Here is a 6,185-nt window from a genome sequence, read left to right as displayed (position 1 = left end):
CGCTTCACATGTAGATCCCGCCACGACGCTCTGCTTGCAACTGCACCAGCTTACTGCCCCACCATTCAAAATATACACGTATCCGTATTGTGACTTAGAGTCATCCAGATCTGTGTCGAAGCTAGCGTCGACGTAACCCTTTACGATGAGCTCTTCGTCACCTCCATAAACGAGAAACATTTCCTTAGTCCTTTTCAGGTACTTCAGGATATTCTTGACCGCTGTCCAGTGTTCCTTGCCGAGATTACTTTGGTACCTACCTACCAAACTTACGGCAAGGTTTACATCAGGTCTGGTACACAGCATGTCATACATAATAGACCCTATGGCTGAGGCATAGGGGATGACACTCATCTCTTCTATATCTTCTGCCGTGGTCGGACATTGAGCTGAGCTCAATTTCACACCTTGCAACACAGGCAAGAACCCTTTCTTAGATTGATCCATATTGAACTTCTTCAATATCTTATCAAGGTATGTGCTTTGTGAAAGACCTATGAGGCGTCTTGATCTATCTCTATAGATCTTGATGCCTAATATATAAGCAGCTTCACCAAGGTCCTTCATTGAAAAACTCTTATTCAAGTAGGCCTTAATGCTGTCCAAAAGCTCTATATCATTTCCCATTAAAAGTATGTCCTCTACATATAATATGAGAAATGCTACAGAGCTCCCACTCACTTTCTTGTAAACGCAGGCTTCTCCATAAGTCTGCATAAACCCAAACGCTTTGATCATCTCATCAAAGCGAATGTTCCAACTCCGAGATGCTTGCACCAGCTTGTAAATCGAGCGTTGGAGCTTGCACACCTTGTCAGCATTCTTAGGATCGACAAAACCTTCCGGCTGCATCATATACAATTCTTCCTTAAGGAAACCATTAAGGAATGCCGTTTTGACGTCCATTTGCCATATCTCATAATCATAGAATGCAGCAATTGCTAACATGATTCGGACAGACTTCAGCTTCGCTACCGGTGAGAAAGTCTCATCGTAGTCAACCCCTTGAACTTGTCGATAACCCTTAGCGACAAGCCGCGCTTTATAGATGGTCACATTACCATCCGCGTCTGTCTTCTTCTTAAAGATCCATTTATTTTCTATGGCTCGCCGCTCAACGGGCAAGTCAGCCAAAGTCCATACTTTGTTTTCATACATGGATCTTATCTCGGATTTCATGGCTTCCAGCCATTTGTCGGAATCCGGGCCCGCCATCGCTTCTTCATAGTTTGAAGGTTCACCGTTGTCTAACAACATGATTTCCAAGACAGGGTTGCCGTACCTCTCTGGTGCGGAACGTGTCCTTGTGGACCTACGAAGTTCAGTAGCAACTTGATCTGAAGTTTCATGATCATCATCATTAACTTCCTCTCTAGTCGGTGCAGCCACCTCAGGAACATTTTCTTGAGTTGCGCCATTTTCCGGTTCAAGAGGTAATACTTCATCAAGTTCTACTTTCCTCCCACTTACTTCTTTCGAGAGAAACTCCTTCTCTAGAAAGGATCCATTCTTGGCAACAAAGATCTTGCCTTCAGATCTGAGGTAGAAGGTATACCCAATAGTTTCTTTAGGGTATCCTATGAAGACGCATTTTTCCGACTTGGGTTCGAGCTTTTCAGGTTGAAGTTTCTTGACATAAGCATCGCATCCCCAAACTTTTAGAAACGATAGCTTAGGTTTCTTTCCAAACCATAATTCATACGGTGTCATCTCAACGGATTTCGATGGAGCCCTATTTAAAGTGAATGCGGCAGTCTCTAAAGCATAGCCCCAAAATGATAGCGGTAAATCGGTAAGAGACATCATAGATCGCACCATATCTAATAGAGTGCGATTACGACGTTCGGACACACCATTACGCTGAGGTGTTCCAGGCGGCGTGAGTTGTGAAACTATTCCACGTTTTCTTAAGTGTGTGCCAAATTCGTGACTCAAGTATTCTCCTCCACGATCTGATCGCAGGAACTTGATTATCCTGTCACGTTGATTCTCAACCTCACTCTGAAATTCCTTGAACCTTTCAAAGGTCTCAGACTTGTGTTTCATTAAGTAGACATACCCATATCTACTCAAGTCATCAGTGAGGGTGAGAACATAACGATAACCACCGCGAGCCTCAACACTCATTGGACCGCACACATCAGTATGTATGATTTCCAATAAGTTGGTTGCTCGCTCCATTGTTCCTGAGAACGGAGTCTTGGTCATTTTACCCATGAGGCATGGTTCGCACGTGTCAAATGATTCGTAATCAAGAGACTCTAAAAGTCCATCTGCATGGAGCTTCTTCATGCGTTTGACACCTATGTGACCAAGGCGGCAGTGCCACAAGTATGTGGGACTATCATTATCAACCTTACATCTTTTGGTATTCACACTATGAATATGTGTAGCATTACGCTCGAGATTCATTAAGAATAAACCATTCACCATCGGAGCATGACCATAAAACATATCTCTCATATAAATAGAACAACCATTATTCTTGGATTTAAATGAGTAGCCATCTCGTATTAAACGAGATCCTGATACAATGTTCATGCTCAAACTTGGCACTAAATAACAATTATTGAGGTTCAAAACTAATCCCGTAGGTAAATGTAGAGGTAGCGTGCCAACGGCGATCACATCGACCTTGGAACCATTCCCGACGCGCATCATCACCTCGTCCTTTGCCAGTCTCCGCTTATTCCGCATCTCCTGCTTTGAGTTACAAATGTGAGCAACCGCACCGGTATCAAATACCCAGGAGCTACTACGAGTACTGGTAAGGTACACATCAATTACATGTATATCACATATACCTTTCGTGATGTCGGCCTTCTTGTCCGCTAAGTATTTGGGGCAGTTCCGCTTCCAGTGACCACTTCCCTTGCAATAAAAACACTTAGTCTCGGGCTTGGGTCCATTCTTTGGCTTCTTCCCGGCAGCTTGCTTGCCGGGCGCGGCAACTCCCTTGCCGTCCTTCTTGAAGTTCTTCTTACCCTTTCCTTTCTTGAACTTAGTGGTTTTATTCACCATCAACACTTGATGTTCCTTTTTGACTTCTACCTCTGCCGATTTCAGCATTGCAAATACTTCAGGAATGGTCTTTTCCATCCCCTGCATATTGAAGTTCATCACAAAGCTCTTGTAGCTCGGTGGAAGCGACTGAAGGATTCTGTCAATGACCGCGTCATCTGGGAGATTAACTCCCAGCTGAGTCAAGCGGTTATGTAACCCTGACATAGTGAGTATGTGCTCACTGACATAACTATTTTCCTCCATCTTACAGCTGAAGAACTTGTCGGAGACTTCATATCTCTCGACCCGGGCATGAGCTTGAAAAACCATTTTCAGCTCTTCGAACATCTCATATGCTCCGTGTCTCTCAAAACGCTTTTGGAGCCCCGGTTCTAAGCTGTAAAGCATGCCGCACTGAACGAGGGAGTAATCATCGGTACGTGTCTACCAAGCGTTCATAACATCTTGTTCTGTAGGGAGAACAGGTGCTTCACCTAGCGGTGCTTGTAGGACATAATCTTTCTTGGCAGCTATGAGGATGATCCTCAGGTTCCGGACCCAGTCCGTATAGTTGCTGCCATCGTCTTTCAGCTTGGTTTTCTCTAGGAACGCGTTGAAGTTGAGGACAACGTTGGCCATTTGATCTACAATACATGTTGTAAAGATTTCAGACTAAGTTCATGATAATTAAGTTCATCTAAATCAAATTATTCAATGAACTCCCACTCACATAGACATCCCTCCAGTCATCTAAGTATAACATGATCCGAGTTAACTAGGCCATGTCCGATTATCACGTGAGACGGACTAGCCAACATCGGTGAACATCTTCATGTTGATCGTATCTTCTATACGACTCATGCTCGACCTTTCGATCTTCTGTGTTCCGAGGCCATGTCTGTACATGCTAGGCTCGTCAAGTCAACCTAAGTGTTTGCATGTGTAAATTTGTCTTACACCCGTTGTATGTGAACCTTGGAATCTATCACACCCGATCATCACGTGGTGCTTCGAAACAATGAACTGTCGCAACGGCGCGCAGTTAGGGGGAACACTTTCTTGAAATTATTATGAGGGATCATCTTATTTACTACCGTCGTTCTAAGTAAACAAGATGCAAAAACATGATAAACATCACATGCAATCAAATAATAATAGTGACATGATATGGCCAATATCACATAGCTCCTTTGATCTCCATCTTGGGGCTCCATGATCATCTCGTCACCGGCATGACACCATGATTTCCATCATCATGATCTCCATCATCGTGTCTCCATGAAGTTGCTCGCCAACTATTACTTCTACTACTATGGCTAACACGTTTAGCAATAAAGTAAAGTAATTTGCATGGCGTTTCTCAATGACACGCGGGTCATACAAAAAATAAAGACAACTCCTATGGCTCCTGCCGATTGTCATACTCATCGACATGCAAGTCGTGATTCCTATTACAATAGCATGAACATCTCATACATCACATATATATCATTCATCATTCATCACAACTTTGGCCATATCACATCACAAAACACTTGCTGCAAAAACAAGTTAGACGTCCTCTAATTGTTGTTGCAAGTTTTACGTGGCTGCAATAGGGTTCTAGCAAGAACGTTTTCTTACCTACGTGAAAGCCACAACGTGATTTTTCAACTTCTATTTACCCTTCATAAGGACCCTTTTCATCGAATCCGCTCCAACTAAAATGGGAGAGACAGACACCCGCTAGCCACCTTATGCAACTAGTGCATGTTAGTCGGTGGAACCGGTCTCACGTAAGCGTACGTGTAAGGTTGGTCCGGGCCGCTTCATCCCACAATACCGCTGAAGCAAAATAAGACTAGTAGCGGCAAGAAAGTTGACAATATCTACGCCCACAACAAATTGTGTTCTACTCGTGCAAAGAGAACTACGCATAGACCTAGCTCATGATGCCACTGTTGGGGAACGTTGCAGAAAACAAAAATTTTCCTACGGTTTCACCAAGATCCATCTATGAGTTCATCTAGCAACGAGTGATCAGATTGCATCTACATACCTTTGTAGATCACGCGCGGAAGCGTTCAAAGAACGGGGATGAGGAAGTCGTACTCGACGTGATCCAAATCACCGGAGATCCTAGCGCCGAACGGACGGCACCTCCGTGTTCAACACACGTACGGTCAGCATGACGTCTCCTCCTTCTTGATCCAGCAAGGGGGAGGAGAGGTTGATGAATATCCAGCAGCACGACGGTGTGGTGGTGGATGCAGCAGTCACCGCAGCAGGGCTTCGCCGTTCTTCTGCGAGAGGGAGAGGTGTAGCAGGGGAGAGAGAGGCGCCAAGAGTCAAGGGTGCGGCTGCCCCCTCCCTCCCCCCCTTTATATAGGCCCCCTAGGGGGTGCGCCGGCCCTAGGAGATGGGATCTCCTAGGGGGGCGGCGGCCAAGGGGTGGAGTGCCCCCCAAGCCAGGTGGGGCGCCCCCCCACCCTAGGGTTCCCAACCCTAGGCGCATGGGGTGGGCCAAGGGGGGCGCACCAGCCCACTATGGGCTGGTTCCCCTCCCCACTTTAGCCCATGGGGCCCTCCGGGATGGGTGGCCCCACCCGGTGGACCCCCTGGACCCTTCCGGTGGTCCTGGTACAATACCGGTGACCCCCGAAACTCTCCCGATGGCCAAAACTGCACTTCCTATATATAATTCTTCACCTCCGGACCATTCCGGAACTCCTCGTGACGTCCGGGATCTCATCTAGGACTCCGAACAACTTTCGGGTTACTGCATATTATATCTCTACAACCCTAGCGTCACCGAACCTTAAGTGTGTAGACCCTACGGGTTCGGGAGACATGTAGACATGACCGAGATGGCTCTCCAGTCAATAACCAACAGCGGAGTCTGGATACCCATGTTGGCTCCCACATGCTCCTCGATGATCTCATCGGATGAACCACGATGTCGGGGATTCAAGCAACCCCGTATACAATTCCCTTTGTCAATCGGTACGTTACTTGCCCGAATTCGATCGTCGGTATCCCAATACCTCGTTCAATCTCGTTACCGGCAAGTCACTTTACTTGTACCGTAATGCATGATCCCGTGACCAGACACTTGGTCACTTTGAGCTCATTATGATGATGCATTACCGAGTGGGCCCAGAGATACCTCTCCGTCATACGGAGTGACAAATCCCAGTCTTGAT

Source organism: Triticum dicoccoides, chromosome 7A, assembly GCF_002162155.2.
Source record: "Triticum dicoccoides isolate Atlit2015 ecotype Zavitan chromosome 7A, WEW_v2.0, whole genome shotgun sequence".
NCBI classification, from domain to species: domain Eukaryota; kingdom Viridiplantae; phylum Streptophyta; class Magnoliopsida; order Poales; family Poaceae; genus Triticum; species Triticum dicoccoides.
Note: the sequence above shows the minus strand (reverse complement) of the source record.